This window comes from Platalea leucorodia (assembly GCF_965183815.1).
Source record: "Platalea leucorodia genome assembly, chromosome: 7".
Taxonomy (NCBI): Eukaryota; Metazoa; Chordata; class Aves; order Pelecaniformes; family Threskiornithidae; genus Platalea; species Platalea leucorodia.
This window is the reverse complement of record NC_138829.1, coordinates 68,777,253-68,804,599: the sequence shown is the minus strand read 5'-3', so window position 1 is coordinate 68,804,599 and position 27,347 is coordinate 68,777,253.

Sequence of the window (27,347 nt, the reverse complement as noted above, 5' to 3'; positions counted from 1 at the left end):
TCAAGGGTACTCTTCTTGTTCTGTCCTTCTGCCTAGCATAGCAAAGGTCTCGACTTCAGGCTTAGCCTTCTAACCCTACTGTAGTTTAATAAGAAGATACAAAAATCAACCTACAGTCTTGCTTCATCTTCAGTGTAAAAAAGCTCGTGGCTGAGTAGCTGTAGAAGACCTGTGTAGTTCTACATACCAGTAGTCTGCACCACGAAAAAGGTTCTTCCACCTGTTGATGGTTACAAAAGAAGGCACCGATGTAAACGATCATGTGCAGCCCAAATGAGAGTTGTTTTTTAATACGAATATGTCTCTTGCTCTCCTCTAATGCCCAGAAAAGGAGGTACTTTTCTGTCTGGAAGATTCACGGTTGAGGCAATTAAACCCATTACTGTGATATAAGTGATGGTTTGTCTTACTGTACCTCAACTACTCCACGGTAGCAGCATACAAGGGAGAAGCTACTTGGCATTTAGCTCCAGCTACCATGGAGTAAGTGTAGGCATAGAGGAAGGTGATATGATGCATTGTAAGTTTATAACTTCGCTTGCCTTAAGGCACCTTGTTCTTGTGCTTAGGCCACCAGTATCACCCACTCATTTGGGAAATTGCACTTTAAGTACCACTGACCTTAGAATAGAATAGTTCAGTTGGAAAGGAGCTACAACAGTCATGTAGCCCAACTGCCTAAGTGTCAGCAAGCAATATGCTCAGTGGAGTAGGACCTTGTGGTGCTCTCAGCTCTCACGTTATGGTTCAAAAACTAAATAATAAAATGACTTACCCGTTCTAGTCCATTAAGTTGATTAACCTTCTTTTCTGCTTGTTTTTGTCCCAGTATGATTAAAGACATTGTAATTCTGTTCAAATGGATAATTGCCAGACCACATTAAATAGGCTCTCCTGATTGCACTTCATCTAGTAGATCATATAGGTCCTGTGGCCTCAGCTCCCGTCCTTTCCATTATTTGATTTGTGTACTTGTTGTGTAATGCTAGAACAATGACGCTGTACAACGAATAGTAAAGTGCAGTGAGTTTTTAAGGTGTCACTCACCAAAATAACCCAGGATGTGAAAAATGAATTGTAGTGGTACGATGGGGCGTAAAATCTATTTCCGTGTTATGAAGGAATATAAAAGTCTATTCCTTTTCACTAGGCAGAAGAAAATGCAGACCCCTAGAAGTCACTGGTAGGTAGACTAAAGGGACAGGGAACAGTTGACTCAAAAAGAATTTAATCAGCCTTGGTGGCTCGGTGATGACTTGTAAGTGCAGCTGAGCCTCAGCTGTTCTCTCTAGTGTCATCCTGAACTGACACTTTGATTTTCCTTTTAGAGCTGAAATGATTCTCACTGAGCGTCCTCCACAGCTGATCCTGTGCAGCTGTGGGGACTTGGGCAGTGGGAACCGGTTTCCTGAGGGGAGAGGGGCCAGCACAGCTGCATGGAGACAGCTGTTACGGTCGGGTGGTTCTCATCACTGTGAAGATGGAGGTGCCCTCCACAAACAGTCCCAGCATTTCACGTCGCAACATATGCCTCCAGCCACCCTGCCTGTTCCACAGCAAGCCATTCACGAACAAACCCACAAGCCTGTGGCAATACTGGCTAGCTCAGGTTGGGAAGCTTCCTATGCTCCAGGTAGTGCTATCGCAGCCTTTCTCTGATGGCCACATCAGGCCGTATAAGCTCCAATGAGTGTTTGCTGTGTAAAGGCCCTGCGTGGTGCAGGATCCCTTTATTTTTGCCATACATGGGTTTTATTGATTAAGAGAATTCCAGGATAAGGATGGAAACTGAGGGTAAACCTGGAGAATGAGCCTTCCGCTCATTTTAGTTGTGAACCACGGGACACTGTAGGGATACCTGGTTATACGCAATAGTGATGGAAAGCCAGATAAATGCTTGCAATGCCTGTGGGAATTAACAGTTCTGGACCAATGTCCTTGATGGTGGTCCTTTGTCCTTATGCTGCTAAGCTATTCCCCCCCCCTTAATGACACAGTGGAGCTTTCTTCCAATGTGTGTTTCTTGGCTGCCCAGAATCCCAGGGCTCAGCTGTGCTTTGGAGACCTGCCTAGGCTGGAGTTTGTAAAAGTATTTCCACACTCATATTTTTAATGGGTTTTTTTGGAGGATGATGGTAAAGAAGAAGAAGGTATAGAATGGAGTGGGGAGTGAGGGATACGAATGGCTTCTTGCAGCGTTGTTAAACCCCAGTGCCATGTCACAGTAGTGCTTGAAAATGGGATGGTGATGCTGACTAGAAACAAAATAAATTGTCAAAGCTAGCAGAAATTAAAAGTATTAGCAAATAACTTAATGCAAAATGCTTCCACTTTTAAAAGTGATTTCAGTCTTCACACGCAAAGGTTTGAAGTGAGAAGAAATACAACCCCCTGCCCTCATTCTGTACTGTATTCTGTCGTTATTTGCAAGGAACATAATCTGCGGCAAAACCCAGGATCAGAAATTTCTACAACAAGGTTTCTTTCATGCGGTTGGGATGAATTAAATGGACAAATAGAAAACAGCTCTGTGTGACCCAGGATCTTCTCCTGATTTCAGAACTGGGCCTTGTTAAGTATAAGCATGCGACGAGGATTTTTTTTTGGTTCTCTTTCAGATCAGCAGCGATGTTGAGATGTCTGCATGTGTTCTAAATAAAAGTGACAGGAAAATGTTCTGTGCAGGTGGTACATCGACAGTGCCATAATGAACATGGGTTGGCTGAACACTGGTGTTTTATTAGGACCTGATCCTTGTGGGTACAGAGTGATTCCAGCAGCAGGCAACTGCTGTCTGCTTTGTGCAAAAAGAACATAATCTAACCACATACCCACAAACTCCATAAAACAGATCCCTGGTTTGGTAATTACCTTGACACATTCTGTGATTAATGATTTGCATCTGTGGGATTATCATTCATGAGCCTGGCAATAAAGCTGTTTATTTTTATGAGATATTTTATAATTCCAACTCCAAGAACGGCACGGTACATTAGTGTTGGTACATCAGCTAAATGTGCGTGCAGCATCATAAGATGATTCAAACAAACAACTGGGAGCATTATTATGTGCTCTGGAATTTAACACAGTGCAGCCACAGCATGATTCATTTGGCAGCCTTCTCCTACAGCTCATTGCAGTCATTTTAGAAGACTGTGGGTCTTTTTCCACATAAAGTCAGCTTGATAGTAAGATGTATCCCATGAATAAAGTCTGTGGTCCTTAATAATAATAAACTACTCCAAAGTCATTGTGAATTCTTAACAAAAAATGTTGGGTTGAAGAGGGGCTGAACTTCCTTCACTTTGGGACACAAAGAACGCCCTTGTTTTCCCCAAAGTAATTTCATTAATTTAAATAGTTTGTTTTCCTGAACTCCATGAAGTGTGCATTCTGGATTCCAGTTTTTACTTTCTGGAAAGGCACAGCCATAGGGGGGCCTGAGGGCTTTCCTCCAGTGAGAGGACTATGGGACCCTTTGCTGTCTGTCCTCTGCAGGTGGTACCCTGTTCCTTAGGCTGTTTCTGAAGCTATCAAGTACTTTTGTATTAACCTCTCTTGCTAGAGCTCTCTATATATTTCACAGCCTGATGATTTAATTCTTCTACTCTCTACTACCTCACTTAGAAACACAGAATAGCCCAGGTTGGAAGGGACCTTAAAAGATCCTCTGGTCTGACTTTCATGGGAAAGGAAGCCTAGATGAGATTATCTAGCACCCTCTCCAAATGCATCATGAAAACCTCCAGCGATGGGGACTCTACCGCATCCCTGGGGAGGTTGTTCGAGTGAATGATTGTTCTTACTGTAAAAATTTCTTATGTCGACACAAAATCTCTCCTGGTGCAACTTGTGCCCATTGCCCCTTGTCCTCCCCCCGTGGCTCATTGCGAAGAGAGTGCAAGTGCTCCTGTGCTCTTAGTGAGTTGGATCAAGGCACTGATCCATGGAAATCTGAAGAAACCCCAGCCCTCAAATCCCCAGATTTCCTTGGAGCTGGATCGGTTCCTTGATCCAGCTGGACATGTAAGTGCAAGTGCCAGAAGCTGGAGGAGTGCAATTCAAGGAGTGAATTGGCGTGAGAGCTGAAGTGAACTGCAGTTAGTTGGCTTGTCCATGGTAGGCTCTGGTGGCTCTCTGTGGTTACTTGTGAGTGCAGTTGTAATGGTTGAGCTTTTTCTCTTGCCCAAATCCAAATTCTCAGAAGACATTTCATCTAAGCTGTAGTCATCATCTTTGTCTGAATGTGGATCCACTGGAATAGAAATCTCATGATCCAAGGCTGGAGGAGCCCAGGCCATGGGACCAGGAGACACAGAAGTGGAGGCCATGCGAGTAGAGTTCACATGAGGAAGAGGCCCTGAGACCAGAGGCTGTGGGACATGATCCCACAGGAGCCAAGGCCATGGGAGTGGAAACTTAGGGACCAGAGGCCACAGGAGTGGAGGGCATGGAATCCAAGGCCACGGAGATGGAGAACACATGAGTTGAGGTACTGGGAGCGGAGACCATGGGACAGGTGGCCACAGGACCAAATTCCACAGGAGTGGAGGACATGAGACTAGAGGACACGGGACTGGAGGTTATGAGAGTTGAGGTCATGGGAGCTGACGCCATGGTACATCTACCCGATGTTTCATATTCTGCAGTATGATCAGCTATAATTTAAGAGGTTACATTACATCACTAAGAGCTATATCATAATACCATGTGGGATTTTGTAGGCAATGCTTTCTAAAAACACGGGTGCTTATTTCATGCTCTCTCTTTTTTGTCTAATCTAATAAGACATATTAGCAAGCTAATGTTCTGACTGGCTTGTTTACAACGTCACTTCTCTTGCATTGAGATGTTTAGACAGTAATTTGTAGTAAATGGTGAAAACGTACCTGAGTGTTTGCTCTTATATGAAGAAATGAGACAGGTATTTTTATTCAAAAGCCCCGAATGAATTCTGTGAATTCGTAAATTGATTCCTACTTCAATACAGAAACATCAATCTGGAAGGGCTAACTTGAACCACAGAATCTGGTTGTCATAGGAAACCCCATTTTGTCATCTCTTCTGGTTTTGCAGCAGGCACACGACGTGTCCGACTCTCCAGCATTGAAAGCGCTGGCACTCATAGCCCAGCTGGCTCAAGAAGTATTTACCTTTTCAGTGTCCGCTCTGTTCTGGCGTTGAATCTGTTTGTTGGGGCTATGTTATGAACGCAAACGCTAAAATAATCTGAATTAAAAGGAGACTTTGCTTGGGGGAATGAGAGGTAGCATAGGAACCTCTGATGCTCCCTTCCCTTTTGAAGCTGGGACCTTACAGGATTTCACCAGCAGAGGCACAGAGCAGAGCACATAAGGAGCTGTTGAAACACCTACAGCTCACCCAGGACAGCTTCATTCCTCTTTGTCACTAGTCCTGGCTGAACCTGAGTTTCTGGAAACATAATATTTAGACAAATGTGTGTTGTCCTTTTGGCAGCGGTTTGGCAACCAGTGCTGTTTCATTAATCATCCGTACACCATGGCGGTGACCTGATACCCCTTAGCCGTGAGGTCGGGTTGGGTGTTGTAGGTAGCATAACCCTACAGACAAAACTGGCATTGTCAGAGCCGCCGCAAAGGGCTCAGCTCCTGCAGGAAGGAGAGAAAGAAGAAAGGAAATGAAGGGGTTTGCCATCAAGAGAGGAAAGCGATTGCTTGCACAAGCTGGTGGTACCTTGTGTAGCTTCCTGAAATTCCCATGAGGTCAAACATAGTCTGCCTGAATTCCCCGTTCTCGGCAGGGATGTGTGGCTGCCATAAATGAGAAGTGCGTGAGGACATGGGGAGTTGCTTGTTTCTAATGGCAGGTAGGGTTTACTTAAAACAGGGAGTAGACAGGGCACTACTGTGATACCTTCTAGAGATACCTAGGTGCAGACACTTCTTACGTAGTGTAATTACAAAATTTAATTTTTCTGGGGAAAAATAGGAAAATATTTTGGATGTAGATTTTTATTTGGTCTCTTGGCTGCTATCAATGCTGTTTTAAATGAGAAAGGGGCAGAGCAGGAGTCCTTGTTTATAGCTCAAGCCTGCAGCACATACAGAGAAGGAATATTGTGCACAACGTGGTTGTCACCCACTGGAGGCAGTGGAGGTCGGTGAGTGCAGAAACTCAACTCCTTGGACGCTGGGAATCTTCAGCTGTCAGCGCTGTATCTCACACCATCCAGTTTAAGAGTGTTCGAATCCAAGGATTTGACTCAGCTGTAGGAATATGAGGCTCTGTGGTCTCTGTGTTGTGCTGTCACCCAAAGGTGATAGAACCAATGTGCCCCCAGTTTACGTTGCTTTCCAGAGAACTGTTCCAGTGCTTAGGGTTGGGTATATTCCTGGGGATAAAAGCTAGAGCTGGAGAGCTGCGGTTCCTGTCTGGATTTCGGGGGCTCCAGTAGCCAGGCAGGTTGGTTGTGCCTGTCCTTGTCCTCTAATGGCCTGAGAGAAAGAAGACGCAAAGCTACTTTTGAGGCATAACTTCTCACACCCCTGAGCTGCCTCATCAGGTCAGCTGCCAGCCTGCTGCAGGCATTAATCAAGCCTATATAATTCAGGTATGGAATTATGGAGCAAAAGACGGGCTGTCTCTAATTTAAACATTCTCCTTTGCATCTAATTAGAAACACAGTATAGTCTTTTTCCTTTGTAAAATTCAGGTGAAAGGCAATAAATGATCATAGCATCATTAAAATGCATGTAACTATATTGACCATATGTGGAGGCAGTAATACAGATTCAATCACTGCTTAATAAATAGGGTCTGTACCATTATAGTTTCATGCTGATAAAACTGTGCCAATGAGGAAATCTTGGAGTAACGCAAGGACAAATCACACATTATTCCTTAATGTTGCACTGCCACTGTGCGTTCAGTTGTTCTGAAATTCATTTGTTCCTAAAGAACAGAATGTTTTCAGTTTTCTCACATCTCTAACTAAAGGAACTTTTAGTTTCTTTTATTTCACAAACAACTGCCATTGTTTAGGATAAAAACACAAAATAAAGAGGTGATATAAAACAGATTTTAAATCTAAAATTCAGGGAAGTGTAATTAATAGAATGATGGTGTTAAGCTTTGGGGACAAAATAATATTTTAAAAAATCAGAAAAAAAAATGCTGCCTGTGGGTGTTGCTTTTATTATTATTATATTTGAATAGTCCCATCTTCTCTGTGCCCCACAGCTTCATTTACGTAGTCATTTTTCAACTGTTAGAGCTATCCCAAAAAGAAGAAAGCATTCTCCAAGTTGTTGCTGAAATGATGTGGCCGTGTTAGAATGTCTAAAATATTTCCCCCCCAAAACATTGTGTCTCTGATCGATGTCTGTTGTGTATAACCTGTGGCTTCACATCCTGCCAAGCCTGTCCTTGGCATTGGGCTTTCCTGAACTATTTAGTACGTTTTCTTCTTGCTGTCGCTGAAGGTGCATTTTTGGCACTATGGGAGAGACAATCTTGCAAATTTTTTTTTTACATCATCGGTCACACAGAGTGATTACTCCAGCTGTACAAATAATGTAGGAAATGGATTTTTTTTGCATTAGAATTATGCAAGCCCAGCAAATACTCCCAACAATTGCTCCTTAAGTCAGTGAAATTTCAAGCCATTCAGTTTTCTTGTAAGGAGCTCACGGCTTCTTTGATGATGAGGTTTGTTAAGCCCAAATGTGGAGAACTAATAAAATAATAAAAAGGCTCCAGAGGTGTTTATAGATTTCAATTATCTCTTGCTTTCTCTCCCAGGATTGGGCTAGGCAGGATTGTGCTGCCCTCAAGTAGTACTTGAGTCTAGGCTGCATTTTATGCTGGCTGTCTCCGAGGTTTCTTCTTTGTGGCTGAATCGCCTTAGCGTGGGTAGTGTACAGAGGTGCTAAGGGCTCGCCTAGACAAAGCAGCCATGCTTCACAAAAGCAAAGGAGCAAAAGGAAGCAAAATTGAATCTCTAGCACCCAGCTCCTGGGCAAACAGACAAAACTAATGGATCCACTCTTGCTCCTCCCATCCAATTACTGTGATCCAGTAGAGAGAATATGGCAACATCGGTTCACACAAACTCTAATACTCTTAATCCCTTCCATACATATAAACCTCACATTCACCACCGTTACTTCATTATCGAGCCACCCAGGCAGCCGGAGCGTCGGAATGGACCCACCGGCTGCAAAAACCTGCCTCCTTCAGGTTTTAATCAGCTAATGAGGGATATGCAAATGCCAAGCTTATGGGATTATGCCTTGTCTAACAGCAGTCCTCCCCACAGTGATACAGTACTAATACAGGTGTTAGTAAACTGGTTATTAGGCGCTGGCTAATTTAGGCCCATTCACGCTGGGATTGTGCTGCCAGCCCTGCCATTTGTACTAGTGTTTGTGGCCCAGTAGGAGATCTATTAGGGCTGTGGTGGGTCTGACACAAACTCCTCGCCGCTAGATATGAAGTTAATAAATCCGGTTGGGCTGGTCTTTAGCCATACACGACAACCCATGACCGAAATGGGGATTTCCCCCTCCACCCCAGCTGCCTGGGAAATTGCCACCGGAGGGCAAAGGGGGAGTTTAATTAACAGTTGCTTAACATTTACATGAACTTTTCACATACTTTTGAATAAAATGTAAAGCACGGCAATATGATCAACCTATATTTTCTCTTGTTCACAACTAGCCAACTCTCTCTTCCACGAAAGAATATGCAGCCTAAAAGTATACAGTGAGAACAAAATACATCACTTCTGGGGATGAGTGATCTCACTGGGGCTTTGGCTGTTTCAGTGGTTCGGTACAACTTTCTGCTTTTTCATTTTTCTTATTTGGTGATATTTCTTTTAAAAGTTCCTTTATCATGCAAGCAGTTCCACAGTGCAGCGCATTTACTCGCCGTGTGAGTGGAAAAAAGCGGAGTGACATCAGTAAGGTATCATAGACCAGAGCATGTGATGTGAACGATTTGTTAGCTGATACCCCTGCTGTTTGGTTGTCTAAAATTTCCTTAAGTATACTCATTTCACAAACAGCAAATATTCCATACACATACATAGATGACGCCAAGTGTATAGCGATTGTCAGTATTCCCTTGAAGGACTTTGGTGCCATCTTATCCAAGCCTACAGAAGAAATTAAGATAGGATTAGCAAAACATTTTAAAGATCTCTGCTTTATGAACAATGAGATATAGAAGCATAGCTGTTTCCATGTATGGGGGACCCAGAATATAGTAGAAATCCACAAGTACATCATCTGAGAAATGCCAAAATTAAACAGAAGATGCCCAATGAATGACAGGTTTTACCTGGTATCTGGTTTTACAGGTATTTTAAAGTAAATCTTAGTTTAAGACCCATTTGAGGATTTTGCCAAAAAAGATGTGATGTTGTGGGGTTTTGTTTTTATTACAATAGTAATACCTCCAATTACTCTTTCCTTCGTTTAAATATTACTTAAAATTCAAGGGTCTCACTAGACTGTTGAGTTGTCCTAGGAGAAGCCAGAAATTCAGGGGCCCAGGTAGCCTTTAATGAGTTCAAAGCTTTGCTTTCATCTTCAGAACGACTGAGTTGGAATTGTCATCATTATACGTGGGGAGATTGAGACAAAGGTTTAAAGGGTAAAGTGTTCGAAAGTGGGTCCACAAATGTAAATACACAAAGCTTCTTAGATTTAATACATACATACCTATTGTTCATCTGTTTGCTCTGACTGACCCTAACTAAATGTATACCTTCAGGGGAAGGTTCTGCATCTGAACTTTTCTTGTGCCTTTCCACTTTAAGGCGTTTGAAAATCAAACACGGGTCCAAAATTTGCAAATTCAGATCAGTGATCAATCTCTTGAACCGAAGGATTCTGGATAAGTGAGGCTGACTCATCTGCTTATATGGCACTTCTATTAAGGTTGCTTTGCTCTCCTGGTCTGTAAACTGGAACCTGAGGTTGCTCGTGGACACTGTCTTTGTTCAGGTTGTGCTTGGGATAACCTGTCGTTATGTGCAATGACGTTGCAAAGGATGCCCTGGATCTTGTATAAGCTAAAAAGCACGGACTAATGGATGGGGGAAAGCCAGACAGAGTGGAAGGGTTTAAACAGAGCACGTATTTTTTGGTTTCTTTATCATTCTGTCATCCTGCTCTTTGCTCACCTCCAAAATAACCTGGAGGAAACGATGCGGAGAATTTGAATCACAATGATTACAGCTCAGTGGAGTCCTGCCGGCAGAATGTTGTTGTGCTATTTGTAGATTACAAAGGCACCACTGTCTATTTATCCTTATGCTTTATATCTGTGTGCTGTTGCTTCAAATATCGAGAAGGTGAGGAAAGTTTATCAAGGTTGGACCTATTCCAAATCCCAGGAGCCAGAATCCCTGGATGTTCACAAAGAACGTAAATCCTTGGAAAGATTAAGGAACTCTTTAGAACAAGGAAAAAAATATTTTTCTTTTAATGGATATTTCAGTTAAACAAGAACATCTCTGAATGCTGATGACTCTGTTTTACTGGAGAGTTCAGATGGTGAAGGATATTGAATTTATGAAATGCAATGGACTTAAGCAAATGCAAAAGACATGGCAGAAAAAAAGCCTACTTGTACTTGGACAGACCAGATCAGAAATCATGTTAAAACTTTAAAGAAAAACATCTGATTTGATAACGGCATTGGTAATAGATTCCATAAGTGCGAGCAAAAGAATTGTTTCTAAGAGCGTAGTTACACAATAAATTTGCTGTGTGTTTCTTTTTTCTTTCTTTCTTTGAGGAGAGTGCATACTGCATCCAAGAGAAAGGTTACTCCTTGCTTTGGTCAAGAAAGTATACCGACATAGTGTTCAAAAATGAATGTGTCAGTGAAAAAGTGTCTATGCTCCAGTAGAGAGAAACACATGGGCTATAAGAATGTATACATGCTGAGGGATTAAACTGTGACAGTAAATATTGAAATTAAATTAAATTAAATTAAGAACGACTCCATGCTGATTTCCACTGGATGACAAAACCAGCTGTCAGCAGTGCACCGCTGGCAAAGACGGACGATCTGAGCTTGTGAGGTTCTGAGACTGGTACAAGAAAAGGACCATCAGGCGTGAAAGATGAAAGCTGGCCTCTGTGGAAGTCTTTTGCAAAAGAATCCTTTATTTTATGATTCAATACACAGCGATCACTTGCAGTAAATAAGTTAGCAATTGTACTTTGCAAACAAACCCAGTACTGGTACTAGGAACTTAGGCAGCTGCCAGTCTTGCATGCCAGAAGAGTAAGTCTTAGAAGTTGGAAGAGAAAGGAGTATATGCTGTCCAGGGACTCTCATCAGTCTAGCAGCAGTTTAGTCTACCACGTAATATTCATTTGTCTTTTGGAAATGAACCCTTCAAATGCTAAGCATCCTTGACTTCCACATACATCGTAATCACAGGACTGGTGATACCGCAACTTCAAGAATTCCATTTTATCCTGCTTTATTGCAAATGCTCTTTGAAATCTACTTCTTCAGCTCTAAAACAGAAACAGCACAATGATATTGCCAGGGTTCATAGCAGTTTTAGCTTAAACAGCATCCTCTTCTAGATTTCAGGAAAATAAGTTTTTCAGCCTGCCCTTTAACTTATGCTTTGGATAACATGTCTCTCCTGGGTCGCCCCTGAAGTAATATTTTTTGCCAATAGAAGTTGGGGGTTAGATGAATCATGCATCTGTTTTCAGGAACTCACTGTAAAACATTTATTTCCCGTATATGCAGAATAAATAATAATAAATCCCAAAACACAAACCACCCTTATAAACAGGACATGTAGCTTTTTATGAATCGGACTCCCTAAGAGTTTCAGTTTGAGTTTCAGATGCTGGGATCTATCTACAGCTGATGGCTTTACTGCGAGTAATTTTAAAATTGCTTAATGGAAACAGACATATTCATAGAAGAGATAATCGATTTTTGACCTCCTTATCTTCGAAGATAGTCTTCTGTGGTGCTAAAGAGAATATATTATTCCCAGCCTACCAGAATATCTTTAAGAGCTTCGACTTCGTAGGACTTTGTAGGACTTTGTATGTTGCTTAAACAAATCCTATGTTCTGCTCACTAACACAGTAAAACATTTCTGCCAAGAAGAGATGCCTAATCAAGAGATGGGGTTAAGATAACATTGGAGATCCAGACTATGAATCTAGCCTGAGCCAACTGAGTTTCGTCCTGAACAGTGTCTCATGATGTGGCCTGTAAGCAGATGGTAGAGGAGGGTCTGTGGAGCAGCTTACCTGCTCGGGGATCCTTCTACGCTTCCAGCTACCCCACTGTGCTTTGGCCTCATCCCATGCTCAGGTACGATCCCTTAGAGCCCCCACTGGGAAGCAGGGAACACCTGACATGGAGGTCCGACAGCAGAGACACCGGATTTTCTGTGCCTCTGCAGGGGACCCTTCATTGCACGTGCCACGAACCTAAGCGTGCTGGGCACGCGATGCAGTCCTGCCTCGCTTCACATACGGTCCAGTCCCCTAAACTTTCATATGTGCAGAGGCACTGCCCGGAGCTGCCCAGACACTTAATGCGGTCCTGCTTTGACCGCTCCCCACCCTGTCCTGTGTTCTCTACATATTTCAAGTCAGCAAGGAGGCCTGGGTTCAATAGCTGTTGGTGTCTATTTACCACTGAAGCGTTTCGATATGCAAAGGGAATTCTCCACGTGACTGATGGCTTACTAGCTCCACTGAAACCAGATGCTAAATGCCCACTAATTTCAGTGGGGGCAGGATTTCACTTGCGGTTTCAACAGAGTGGTTGGAAATACAGTTAAAGCGAAGGTGAGACCAAAATATATTGTAATGTTGATGGTGTTTTCCAATAAGAAGCACAGAGGAAAGTTGTAACTCTGCCTCATACATTGTAACTTAGTTTATATACATCTCACAGCTCCTTTTCAGCACTCTTGCAACCTAGACACAACTGATAAGTCTGACTTCTTTTCTTATTCAAAGAGAACCTCGTGTGGTATGGTAGAATTATAATTGCTTCTTTTTCAAGCAAGTTTCCTTCTCTGTCTGCAACAGTTGTATTCTGCATATTTGTTCTAGGCGGTCATTTTCTTTTACATAAAAATATTAGGGCATCTGTTTGCATTACATGGGTTTCTTTTTAGTTACGTGCATCAGGCAGGTCTATACCTGGCTTTTCACCTGTCCCGGTGAACGATTTCTGGTCACTTGGGATAACTCTACAATCAGAAAGATCAGTTGTCAAAGACAGCTTATGTCCCCATTCCAGGGAAAGTAAATACAGCTTCTTTCTTAGGCACTTCTGAATCCTAAATTGTTTGCAACTTTTTTCTGGAAAGAATTCTCAGTTCCATCACTGCCAAATGGGATCACAAAAGGGAAAAAAATGCACCATGAAAAGTAAGTTTGTTTGGATTGTTGTTTAAGGCATTATTTGCAAATGCAAAAAGATGTGAGAAAATTACATCCAAAAGTTACCTTCAGAAAATCCTGAGGTCAAATAGCCTTAATGCTACTCCTTGTCTATCTTTACAATGAGAATTTTAAGCGGATTCCTCCTGCATGGCAGTACGTAGGGTTAAAGGTTAACAACTGACCAATTCCTTGGACAAGGTGTTATTCAAAATCAGGTACTTAAGACATTTGCTAGAGGACTTAGCCATTATAGCTGTTTGGAATCAGTGCATTTTCCAGCAGGGAAAGTATTTAGGGGAACAAAAAGAGTGCGGAGAAGGGGAATTCCAGAAAGCCTGTCACCATATAAACTAAAAACCACCATTAGAAGCTGAGTTTTCTTTACAAAAATCTGACAGTACCCAAATAGGTTGTGTGGAAATCATGGTTGCTAGAAAGAGATGAGAGCATTCTCTGCAAATACTTTAGCTTGGCTCTATTTAAGCTCTGTTTTCAATGTACACACGAGCTTTCTCTTCCCATGTTGCTTTCCTTTGATGTAGTTATGCCTCTCAGGATTTGACTTCTTTTTTAGAGCTTGTAAAGTAAGTGGTAATTTTACAGTGAGATCTGAATCAAAGGAAAAAGCTGTTGGTGGCTTCTGATCTTGCACTGTTCGAAGCAGTATCTCATCAGGGATTGGAGTTTACTGTGGGGAATCCTGAAATAATAAAAACTCTCCAGCTTATATTGTCTTATTTTGAAGAAGAGCTTATAGTGTAGGTGGCCAGAAATACTCATATTGTTTAAGCAGTGAGTACAGCTGTTGATCTCCTTTCTGATCTGGGTTGCAGGGTTTCTTTTCTAATATATTTTTTTTTTTTTTTTTTTTTTTTGTGTGTTCCTGGATCTTCTGGGTTTTGGAGCAATTGGCTCTTTTATGGACAACACAGCTATCTTCTTTGTTGGATATGAAAATGTCCACAGTGGTTTTGAGCAGGATTTAGAGAAGACAAGACAGGCACTTCTACAGCCTTAAAGGACGAATACGGTTCCCAGGACTAAAACTTCATGAGTGCATACAGGTGAACATACTGGATTCCAGTAATATGTTTACAAAATATAAATATTGGATTCCGCTGCTGTCATGGGGGGGAAGATGTTCATTCCACCTTCTGCTGAATCACTGGTTTGATTCAGGGAGATAAACATCTGGTGTCCTACTGGTTGCATTTTGGATTTTCTGTGGCAAATCTATGCCACAGCCTCTCGGTGTGTAAAATAACTTTTAGCTACAAGGCAATTATAATGCTTAAATTAAAGGCACCGTGTTTGTAAGGAAGAATGGGAAGTGTTATATTTAGATATATTTGGACAAAAAGCAATATTAGATAGCAAGGCAACACATATTTTGGAGAATTGAATTTAGAATTAAGTGGATTCTTTAATGTGCTTGTTTTAATGTATACTTTCGTACTTAGAGGAATTTTGAAAGTCCAATCAAAACAGCTGTGTCTCTAAGCAGAATATAATAAGATTTGAGCTCAAGCATTATTCAAAGACTAACTAAACAATGATAGTCTTGTGTAGCTTTCAAAATATTTTAATCTCTTTTTTTTAATCTCAGACTCTTCTCATGGTGGAAATAAAATTCTCAATATGCATTTCAATGAGACTCTTTTTAACCTGCTTATCTCTTCTGACTACAGATGCGATAAAATTGATAGCATACCAGTCCTAGATATGACAGTTGGGAGCTCGTATTGTCCCACTGGACATTAGTCAGGAGCCTTTGGGTCCACCCAGGTTTGAAATGCAAGCTGTCCATTTTAAAAAGAATAATACAAAAAAAGCTAGAGTGATTGGTTAAAAAAAAAAAAAGAGGATTTGTGGGAGCACTAGTAATGATATTTAGCTTCATTTGCTTAAAAATGTTTTGCAGAACAGGACAGTCAAACAAAGAAACAAAGGAAATGGTAGAGATGCAATTTACTCAGAGTCATATCTATCTATCTATCTAGATAGATAGATATATCTCTCAAACCAGTGCTGGGGCCAGGAACAATAGCTGGATTTTACGAGCTGTAACTTACTCCTTGTCTAAACAGTTATTAATGGTGCAGTGCACCCAGTCTAACAAAACACAGCAGAACAAGTTGGGGGAATGTGTGTGGAGAAAAGATAAAAAGAAACTTCATCTAACAAGTATGAATGCTTTTAACCTATGAAATAGGACCCAGGTCTGGATATTCCAGCTCCCCAAACTTGGATGAAGATTTGGGTTCTATCCTATAAAAGCTTTTTATTTATACTGTTATAAAGACCCGTAATTTGGCAGAGGTTTATCTTGCTTTCTTGTAGTTGAAGAATGACTATCTGGAGGACGAGGAATTAAAAACGGAGGTTTTAAAGCTCTTTTTACTACTTGAGTTATGAAGATGGTTTGGTGGGAATTGTGGCCTATAGTAAAGCCTAACAAGATCAGGCTAAGCAGAATATCTTACAGAATGTAGCTAAGATTGTAAAAGGTCTATTTTTCATCTAATGTAGTGGATGGATGCTCCTGGGTTGATGGTTTTGCTGTTGACTTAAAAGGGCTAACATGCATGAAATAATTTTTACTCAAGTGTTATTATTCCAGCCTGTTTCAGGTTTTAAATAAAACACGGGAATTACAACACTCGTGCCATCCTCCTAGAGGAGAAGAGATCGCTCCAAGAGAAATCAGGATTGCACCACTCTTATTTGTCTTGCAGTGTATTGCCTTTCCCTATGAGACAGCTAGCTGACGAGCCTGAGAGCGTGGCTGGAGAAAGGGAAGGCGAAACTGTGGATTTGCAAAGAGGGCGACGCCTCCTGTTGCCAGCTGCAGGGAAGAGGGAGGTAACACATTCAGCTCCCAAATATGTTAGATTATCTCGATATGTATCATCTAAACACCTATTCTGCTGATGAAATAGATGCCTTCCCAGATGAACTGCTCCGTTCACAAAGTAATGCTATTGCTGTTGTATATTTATGACAATAGACAGGTAAGAGAGGAACAATTTCCTATGCGTAGAAGACAAACTAATAAAAAATAAGAATTATGTCCTTGTTTTCATCTGAGTGAGATTCAGATATCACTTGCTTCAATAGAAATCTCCAGGGCTTTAATTTATGTGAATATCATCCAAGATTCAGGATTTAGCCCTCCTTCAGATCGTCCATAGCAGTCATATATTTCTCTTTCAAAAGTGAACAGGAGGAAAAACTCTGTAGTATACCAGCTCTGTCCTCACCTCATTGAGATATCTGTTGTTATAAGGCACAAAACGCGGCCTTTCTCTTACTCTGTCCCTTAAATCTAAACAACAAATGAGAAGCCCCACATCCACTTGCAGGGATGATTTAGGCATTATTGGAGCGTATAGCTGTGGAGATGACACATCCAGCCCAAACTTCACGACCAGGCAGATGGGCAACCTTGCTTGACATGCAGGTGCTTCTGTGATCTCTTCTAAACTCTTGTTGATGTTTTAAAGTGCTTAAATATCTTAAAATTTTGAGTAGGAGACCAGATCTTCCTGGTCCTAATCTTGTGGTCTTTGACGTCGGTTTCAAAAAACTGGTTGTGCAAATAAATGGGAGACGTTTAGACGTCTAGGGCCATATTCTGAAATGGCTGGGCCAGATACCATGCAACCTGTGCAAGTTCTGTCTCTGAAATCTAGTGGTGACCTCCTTGATCAGCCTGGGCTTCCCCCTGAGTCCTGTCCAGCCCTGAGCATACTGTCTTTGCCCAGAAAATTAACTATTTCCAATAGTGCTTATTATCAACACTATAATATTTCTTTAAATCTATCCTTATGAGATAGCGCCTTCATTTTGTATTAAAAGCGGTGAAATGAATAAAGCAGAGTCAGTTTTCACCAGTTGGGTCTTGTAGGTATTTTGCCTACTTTCTCCATTGTTCTTCCACATTATAAGAGGTATTAAATCAAGCTGGTGATATTTTTTTCCTCCTTCAGCTCCCCTGCTTCCTGCCAGAGCTACTAAAATTATGTATTCTTTACTGCTTTCTAAGAAGATTACTAAGCCAGCTGACCCAAACAGCAGTGGCACCAATTAGGCATCATTCAAAATTAATAACCACTATGATGATAACAAATCAAAAGATTGATTCTTCTGATGGGAGAATCATTTTAATTAATTTAATCCTTGTTGAAAGATCAGCTGTGCACAGTCCTGCTCACCAGTGGGGCCCATTTGTCCCTGTCTGTCCCCGTCACCTAAAGCCAGTGAATATGATCAGTAGCCAGCACTTAGGGAACAATAAGAAACAGATTGTACTGTCAGGCTTCATTAAAGATCATCATTAGTATTCCAATTTGGAAACAGTCAATCTATCCTAACCTTTTACCAATTCTTTTCGGCTGCTTTTGTGAAGTTTGGTTCAGCTGCTAAATGTAAAAACGCTGTGCAGGCTTTTTTAAAAAAGCAAGCTGGGTCTGGCTGATGGCTGTCAGGCTGCAGCTTAGGGACAAAGCTCGGGGGAAATCCGTGTTATGCAACCGGGCTCTAAATGATATCATGTGCAGCTGCTTATGATCTCAGTATTTATGGGCAATGAAACTTTCTTAAACTTGAAGCTTAACAATGATGAATGGAAATGAAATTGATATGGCACTTTCTTTCATCCCGCTGTTGAGATTTTTTGTGGTCCCAAGGGTGCTTTGGCGGAGCTAGCTCGCTGGCTGGGCTCTCCCGCTCCTCTCCGGCGCAGGCTGCAGAGGGCATTTTGAGCATGTTGATGAGGGAGATGGAATTTGAGATTTGTTTGCAGTTCACTTTATCTTTTCTACTGAGGTCAGATTGCTTTGTTTGTTTGTTCTTGATTCTGGTGGCTGGAAATAGTTATGGACAAACGGATTATAGGATTTTGGGGTATATTTCTGCACGGTCATCCCTTTATCTCAGTCATATCCTCTGGCTGCTCAGGAGATGTATCTTGGATCTTCGTTTTCAAAACAGTTTGTCTGCCAGGCAACGATCTCATTATTTTAAAATTCTTGACATTTATTTTTTGCTAACCTTTACAGTTGTCCAACCAGCTTCCTGATGATGGTGGGAGGGCGTGGATGTTTCAGGAATGCTCTCCCTGAAATACCAAAAGAAAAATCTTGTAATTTTGAATAATCTCTTATGGAAGTTCTTTTAAAAAAGAGGCTCTGCATTTGGTTTTTTTCTGACGTGTCCCTGTGTATAAGGAGTGATTATACAGAGATTGCAAATGAAAGCAGAATTAGACCAGTGAAACAGGGCAGGAGTGAAAGGTTTTCACCTTTCTTTTTATAAAAAAAGAACAGCTCTCTCTCCAAATTCAATTAACAATTAAAAATGTTGTTATGATTACTGTAACAGAATGACAAGAAACAAACAAACAAAAAAGTATGAATTAATGTAGCCTCTCTGTAAAAGCTCCAATAATTTTCTATAGTTTAGCACTACTTTATTTTCTGAATGTTTTATATGGTTCAGGAACCCTCTTGGGGACAATTATTTGCAAAAACTGGTTGCTCATTGCATCCTCATGAAGATTTCTGCTATTTAATTCCACAAATAACTGAGTCTTTCTACACACAAAAATTGTCACAATAAAAGTAGATACTTCATAATGATGCTCTAGCCCAAAATCTACTCCTGTCGTCTTTAAAGTTTTCCCAAACCAACCCAATAACAGTGAAAACATTATTTTTTTTCCCAGTCAGCTGCATTAATATGGAAGAAAAGAAAATCCTTTGGTAGATGACTGCAGCTGAAACCAATGTTCATGAAGATTCTGTGTGAACTTGACCAAATTTCCTTTACTTTTATGCTTGCTATCTGTGAGGGGAAAAAAAGCTCAGAGGCATCACTGTTGTTCTCTCTGAGAAAACAGGAAAACATAATTTGCTGAACAATGCAATACTGAGGTAACCGAATTTCAAATGTTTTGCTGTGTGCTTTTTGCTGTGTATAAGTCCTTGTGTCGTTTTTCTCTTTGACAAGATGGCTTTAGTCAAAATTCAAAAGGAATTATAGATTTTACAGGTTAGTACTTACTAATTGTAATGGCATTGGCTATGTAAGCAGCTACATATATTACATTGATTAGAAGCATACATTGTAGTGGTGAGTAACACGTATATTGATAGGAATGCAGATTAAAAAATTCTAGCATCCCACTGAGGAACGTCAGTCTTTCGAACTACAAATATCCTGTGGTTCCTGCCTTTTTAAAATTTATTTATAATTTTCCAGTGACTGCTTTGATTATTTGGTTAGCTTTGCACATGACAAACCTGTTACGAAAGGAAAGGCAGAGGGAGCTGCTCCACATTTTTATACCAGTGCAACTGTGTTCCAAAGTATCAGCTCCATAAAGGCTTTGTAGTATTTCTTTTTGACATGCATCTTCTCAATTTCAGTCTTTTTTTTTTTCCCCTTGATTTTGCTGTGATTTTTCTTTTACCACTTGAGTTTTAGCCATTTCTTCCCTTTTTAATGTCACATACACCTTCATTGGTAAGGTATGCCTTCAGAAGGAGGTGTATACACTTTGTTATTACCTTGATATTTTCAGATTGTTTTTTTTTAGTGGATCTGGTATTTTTGTGAAGGACTTTATAAGAAAGCGGCCCCAGCGAAAGGCACTCAGAGCGTTGTGATTCCCTTGAATTCAGTGGAAGCTGGTCTCAGGTTATGCCCCTGGGTTTACACCAGTCCAAACTGAAGATGCTGCTCATAAGAGCAGTCCCTCCCTCCCTCCCTGCCCTTCGCAGCACCATCCCACCTCTCCTCCTTTGCCAGGACATTTTTAGCCACATGTTGAGACAGTGCGGATACCAACCTGGCTGATCCATTTTTTGCAGGTTTAGTTTTCATGATTCCTGTGCCCGGCTACTTAGAAGAGCATATAACCAAATTAATTTTCAGATGAATTATGTTTTCATTCATACAGGAATGTGTTAGGGTGCGGTAGGAAGGTGAAACCAGAAACAGAAGCAGGTTACCTCCTCTTTTGTAGAAACATTTTTGGCAGAAATAATAACAATAATAATAATAATTAATATATATTATAAATATATATATTTATATTATATATATAATATATATTATATATAATATATAAAATAAATAATATATTTACTATAATATATAATACTATATATTTCTATTATATACATAATATCATATATTATAATATATTATGTATATTATATATTATTATATATTATTATATATTATGTATTATTATATATTATTATTATATATTATGTATTATTATGTATTATTATATATTATGTATATAATAGAAATATATAGTATTATATATTATAGTAAATATATTATTATTATTATTATTATTATTAATCTTATTAGGTATTTGCAAAGGTGATTATTCTACTAGTATGTCTTCTATTTATTTTTTTTACCTGTTTGGAATAACTACTTGAAACGACTAGATTTATTTTTTTATCTGCCTTTAAAGAATCATACTGTTGCTTCATGCTGGAGATGTACCAAGGAGCCAAATGAAATTTATTACCTGATCGTGTGATTTCTTGACAACACTTCAGTCTTAATACTTAGTAAGCTGAAATTTGAAATACAGAAAAAGTAAATGCGAAATATATATTAAGGTAGAATGCAGCTCACTGAAATGTTAGCTAGAAATGCTCATAAAATGACAGTATAAAATAACGGCCACAGATACCATCAACGATTTCTACAATTTCTGTACATCTCTCTACGAGTATATATATATTCCCAAGGAACAAAATCACCCACGAAAAGGATCAAACAGAAAAAGACTAGCAAGTGCCACAAACGGATGACCTACAGAATTTAAGGGAAACATTTTCCTGATTAAGAACTATTTCAGCACAAAATCTTCTCTGCTGATGCAGCTACAACGGATTCCGTGAGATCTTGTGCAATGCCGCCGTATGCTGTGCACGCGAGGTGGTGCCGTTGGTAAAATATCCCCCATCTCGTGCAGCCATGTGCTGTAAAGGTTTCTCAGCACTGTGGTACGGGATGGGATCCAGACCTTGAGCGGTGCTGGGGAGGTTTCAAAAGCACCCCATTCCTCAGCTTCTGCACCAGGTAAGAGCCTGGTTAGAGTCAGTATCCTGCTAACAACAGACTTTTGTTCATGCTAAATAGTCGACCTTGCCTCAGCGTGCTGGGAAAAAAATGTGCTTAAAAAACCTGGATTATTGCACCAAATAGGGCAATCTTTATTACCCCAAACTACTCATCTACTCAGTGACTATTTCGTTTGGGTGGTATTCGTCATTTACTTTGCAAAATGCCTTTCCACGAAGGTATCTGGTTGGAAGAAGCACTGTAAAATGAATACACTAAAATAAGCAAAATGTGACAGTGGAAATACATTTTACAGAGGAAATTTGAACGAGCAGGCTGACCGATCAGAAGGGAACAGAACAAATCTGCCAAAAGGGTCACCATGAAAAAATAATCACTAACCTTTTCTTTTTTTTATTAAGCGGTTATTTCCTGTGCCTATTTCACACATTTCAAAACCATGCAGCTACTCTTTCTACCTCAAGTACAATTTCTAAGATGTATTTAGAGGTGGACGTGCGCTGGCATCCCGACTTGACTTTTTTTGATGCCTTTGAGTCCAGCAGCTTGTTTGTGTGTTCTACAAATAAATGCAACGCACCGAAGCGGTACGCTAGCACTTCCAGAGCGAGCCGGACCAACAAAGCTTGAAGAGAGCATTATGGGGAGAAATCAAAAGCCTTCACTGATGGGAGTAACAAAATCTGTGAAACCAGAGTTTGCCTGTGGAAATTTGCCCTCTTTTTCAGTTTAGTTTACAAGTTGCAGTTTTGCCTTTTCGATCAATACCAGGATCTTTTAATCCCCTGTTGAATATGACGTTAAATCGTGGGCAGAACTTTTAGTCTTCGCCTCCAGTAAGCAATTAATTCCATTAGCAATGAGGCTTTGGCCCCCCCCCAAAATTCAGTACACTGGCATCCTCTAGCACTGCCTTTTCTTTACAGACTTAAAGTCTTTTGATAGGCTCTGCCTACCCTGTGTTATACAGTTGTTTTTAAGCTGTTGAAGAAAACCAAGAGCCATGTAAGAAAGCAACTGGATTTATTTTAGTTTAAGCTCCAACCCAGGACAGGCTCCCTTCGTTATGGGTGAGAGGCTACTGCCCTAACCCCTGCCTCGATGAGATCGGTATTCAGCATCTTTGTTACACGTTAATACCGACTGCAGTCTGGAAGAAGTTTGAAGAGCTTTATCTCGCAGAGCCGTTACTCGGTGCCTTTGGAAAGATCAAATTCAGACACGCTTGGTCTGCTTTTGAGTTCAGCCCAGGGAGGCCTGAGCGCTTACATATGGCACAGGACTCCAGAGTGAATACCGGTGATCAGCACCATCCAGGATTTGGTCCCCAGTAGCACTGATAGAGCCAATTCCTTACACTTGGGAAATATTTGCCCCCCTTTTTCCCCCCCTTTTCCCCCCCCTTTTTCCCCCCCTTTTTCCCCCCCTTTTTCCCCCCCTTTTCTCCCCCTTTTTCTCCCCCCTTCCCCCCCTTTTTCTCCCCCTTTCCTCCCCCCTTCCCCCCCCTTTTTCTCCCCTTTCCCCCCTTTCCCCCTTTCCTCCCTTCCGCCTTCCCCCTTTCCCCCCTTTCTCCCTTTTTCCCCCTTCCCCCCCTTCCTCCCCCTTTTTTCCCTGTTCCCCCCCTTCCCCCCCCCCCTTTTTTTTCCTTTGGCAGTATAGATATTGGCTGCACATGCAGAGGTTGAGGAAGATATATGTATTTTTAGAAGTGTAGCTACAGGTGGGTTGCCAAGTATCATAATGAAGGAAAGAGCAGACACTCTCCATTAACCGGAATGGAGGCTTCGCTTGGACTTGGGCTGAGCTTGCTTTATGTGGAAGGCCATCTGCTTCCTAGATGTTTGAATCCAAGTTAGAACTGCACTGCCCTCCTGCGTCCACAGCAGAAAAACCCTGTGTGAAAAGGAAAAAGTTTCGGGAAAAACATCCCTGGTACAGAGGAAGCATCTGGTTTTTTACCATGAATGTTAAACAAAAAGAACAAAATGATTCCTGTGCCGGGCTACTTAGAAGATCATATAACCAAATTAATTTTGCCTGCTCAGGGCAGATTCTGCACTTGGTTTCACCCAAACCATACAGAAAAAGTGGATAGTCCAAACTGTTTGGGCTGTTTTTTCCAACTATGCATTCATTGCCTAAACATTTTGGAAGCGATGCTCTGCTGTTACAGGCGGCCAGTTCAGGCTCCAGTGAAGCCTTATGTAAAAACTTTAGGGATCCTGACCGTTTTACAGCTGTTTGGATTCCAAAGCCATCACTGACAATACAGCCAGTGGTAGAAGGCGCCTAAGACAGACGTGAGGTTGCCCCGTTATTTCTTCTCACCCTGATTCAGCAAATCCAGACATTTCTGGAAAGCAGAAAGGAAGGGCTCAGGCTGAAACCTCCGCAAACCCGGACGTACAACACAGAGGTGTCCAGGCAGCCTTCACGTAACCACGGCTGGCGCTGGCCACGACAGCCCACAGGGCTTAGCCAATGCACTCCAGTGGCAGCGGCTGTGTCAGGCACCGCGATGTTAAACAGCCCAGAGGCTAATTCGAAGGGCTTGGCAGAGCTGGCCGGGGACGTGAAATGCTGGCTAGCAGAGCGTGTCCCGGGTCACGGCTGGCGGGGCTGGCCTGCCGGGGGGTGCGCCAGCAGCCCCTGCCCCGAGTCCTGCTCGCGGCAGAGCGGGCTCGCAGGCTCCTGGAGCAGCGAGAGCTGTGCGCTGTCCTGTCCCCCCGCCTCTGCACCTGCACAGCAGCTCCGTCCACCTGCTAGTTTAGAAATAAAATGGTTCCTGAGCATGAGAAAAATAAGGTCTAGAACAGACTTTTCATGAAAGGATAGGAATAAGAAGAGCAACTCATTTTGGAATGAGAGGTGGTACACTTAAAAGGCAACATAGTGGCCTGCAAGAATAAGTAGTATGGGAAAACCTATGTGAATATATAGAAAGTCGTTGCTTGTTATGGAGTGCCCTCTGGTGCTGTATACAAACCAGGGTTCACCGGAGGGTCACGCGCTTTCTCATTGAAGTAGCTGAAGCCCCACATTGAGTAGGGTTCTCCTCCCTCTATTATGCCCACGTATTTTGGTCATGTCTCTTCAGAACGAGTTGGTTCCTGGACGGCGAGCGCTGCGGCCTCTGCCGCACGGAACAGAAATGAAGCACGCAGGCAACGAAAGCGGGAGACGAGACCGAAGGCAGAACTTCCTCCAGTGTGGCTGGTAAGGGATAAACAGGACAGCTGCTGGGGAGGGCAGATTTGGGGCAAAATAGCAAAGCATTAGTTTAACAGAGTTATACCGGGTTTACTGTAATGGTACCATAAAAGTGGTAATTCTCATTTTTTGAAGTTTTTTGAAGACAGAATCTTTCATTGTTTTGCAATCACAGATTTCTTCTAGGGGACAAAAACGAAAATAATATTAATAGAAGAATTATTTATTGTCAGATATTTCCAAGCGTGGAAGCTGAAAGACAAAATAAGCCACTATATTTAAAGCCACCGAGACTCAATTTTAATTTTATTGAATTACTGTATATCCAGATGAATCTGCTCGGGAATGACATTCCCTGTTGGCTCAAGTTCTACCCAGGATCTGGGTGTAGATTTGGTCTCAAGCTTCTCTGAGTGTCATGCTATTCAGTTCTGGGGTTTTAAAGTTCAGCAGACAAAAACTCAGGATACAGATGATATGTCCATTAAAGAAAACAAGTCATATCTACCCAAACCCACGGTTAAGAAACAAAAATGCCTTATCAATTAATAGCAAAACCACAGAACTGCTGTCTCCAGTGTGCTCTGAATGTTGCCAAAGAAATGAACCAGTGGTTTGGAGACCTGGAGCAAAGCTGTAAATCTCCTTCCTGCACATGTAACTTGGACAACAGCTGCCGAGCACCTGCCTCGGCTTCCAGCTGTACGACTTGGCTACCGGTCAAAGAGCTCCAGTAAACAAGTGGGCTGACCTACATTTTGTACCAGTGCGCAAGCATCACTGAACATGAACGCTCAGTTTGCAGAGGCAGGTGACCCCTAGCACCAAGTGAAACAGTAGAGGACTTACTCTAAATTGTGACAATTTGTAATGATTCACAGGGATTATTCCTCTGGGGAAGAACTCTGGAATAACAGCACGCTCAGCCTGACAGGAAAAATGTTATGCTTACATTAGTCCGTGATTTCTTAGGAGCAGATCAATAAACAGAAGCAAGAGATGCAGAAGCTCTTACATCTACACCACATTAAGTTTGGCCTTTCAATACTTGAAGAGGGCTTATAAGAAAGATGGGGACAGACTTTTTAGTAGGGCCTGTTGCAATAGCACAAGGGGTAATGGTTTTAAACTAAAAGAGGGCAGATTCAGACTATATATAAGGAAGAAAGTTTTTTAAGATGAGGGTGGTAAAACACTGGCACAGGTTACCCAGAGAGGTGGTAGATGCCCCATCCCTGGAAACATTCAAGACCAGGTTGGAGGGGGCTCTGAGCAACCTGATCTGGTTGAAGATGTCCCTGCTCACTGCAGGGGGCCTGGACTAGATGACCTTTAAAGGTCCTTTCCAACCCAAACCATTCTATGACTCTAAGTTCAAGAGGTTTATACTCCAGGTCAGATTTAGTCTGGTCCCCTGGATTCACTGTCTGCACGACACTTGTGGACTGGAGCTGTCTGAGCAAGCAGTCGTTGGTTCAGACCCGCAGTTCTGCTCTTGGAGCATATCTGGTGTGCACCTGGAGTGGAGGCTCTGGTTTAGTGTCTTCTGAAAAGAATCTAGTGTGTGTCCACCTAAAGTGGTCTGCAGATCCAAATGACAAATCAGAAATGGGAATCACTTCAAAACCATAACGCTGTTCCCACACAACCCAAAATGCTTTAGTAGATGCAGCCACCGCAGTCTTGACATACAGTCAAGACTGTCACCCAGCATTAAAACAGGCTAGACAAAAACAGTACTTGGAAATCTGTATCTTCTGCTTTCCTGAATAAATTAATGAATTTATTATTTTTCCCATAGAAAATGCTGCCTTAAAAGCAAAACATTGCAGAACTTTTAAGACAAGTAATCTGAGCACAAATTGAAAAGCTATCTGTCTGTGGTGTATTAAGGTAAATTAAAGAGTGTAGCATTTTGTGCTGCTCTGGACAGACTCCTTTCAATACCTGAGCTGGCTTGTACGGACTGCTGCAGTCTGGTGTGTGGGACATAACCAGCCTCACAGTGCAGCAAGAACTCTTTCTGATTTTCAGTCTTTAGCACCTCTTTATGATGATGATGGGTTTCTTACTGTGCTGTCAAAGAAAACCTTTCAGGTTTCATTCCCTGTGTGTTCTTACATGTTCAAATACTCTGTACAGAATGACTAGGTGAAAGGTTAAGATATCAATGGCATTTTTTCCCCATTATTACATAAAAATTATTTTATGAAAAAACAGCAAACTTCAGTTTCAAACAGTGCATGCTATTGCACAATGCAACATCTGCAGATTTAATTATGATTTTTTTAAAAAGAACTACACGTTTGTTGCTGTGCTGAATAGCCAGCTTGAGAATACACCGAAACCTTGAAAAAGTTTGACCCAAGATATGTATTGCTTTATCCTAGAATTCAAGAGCAGTAGCGAGTTGTTCAAATCTTGAATCAGCAACCATTTTCTAAAGTTACTGTCATTGACCTTAGAAATAGAAGTTTTGGAGAGGAACTGTAAACTACAGTAAGTATTTACTATACTGAGTGAACAAGTATTAGTTTTAATATTGTTTCTTGTTAATTCTTATTGTTAAGAATACAAAACTGGAAAACA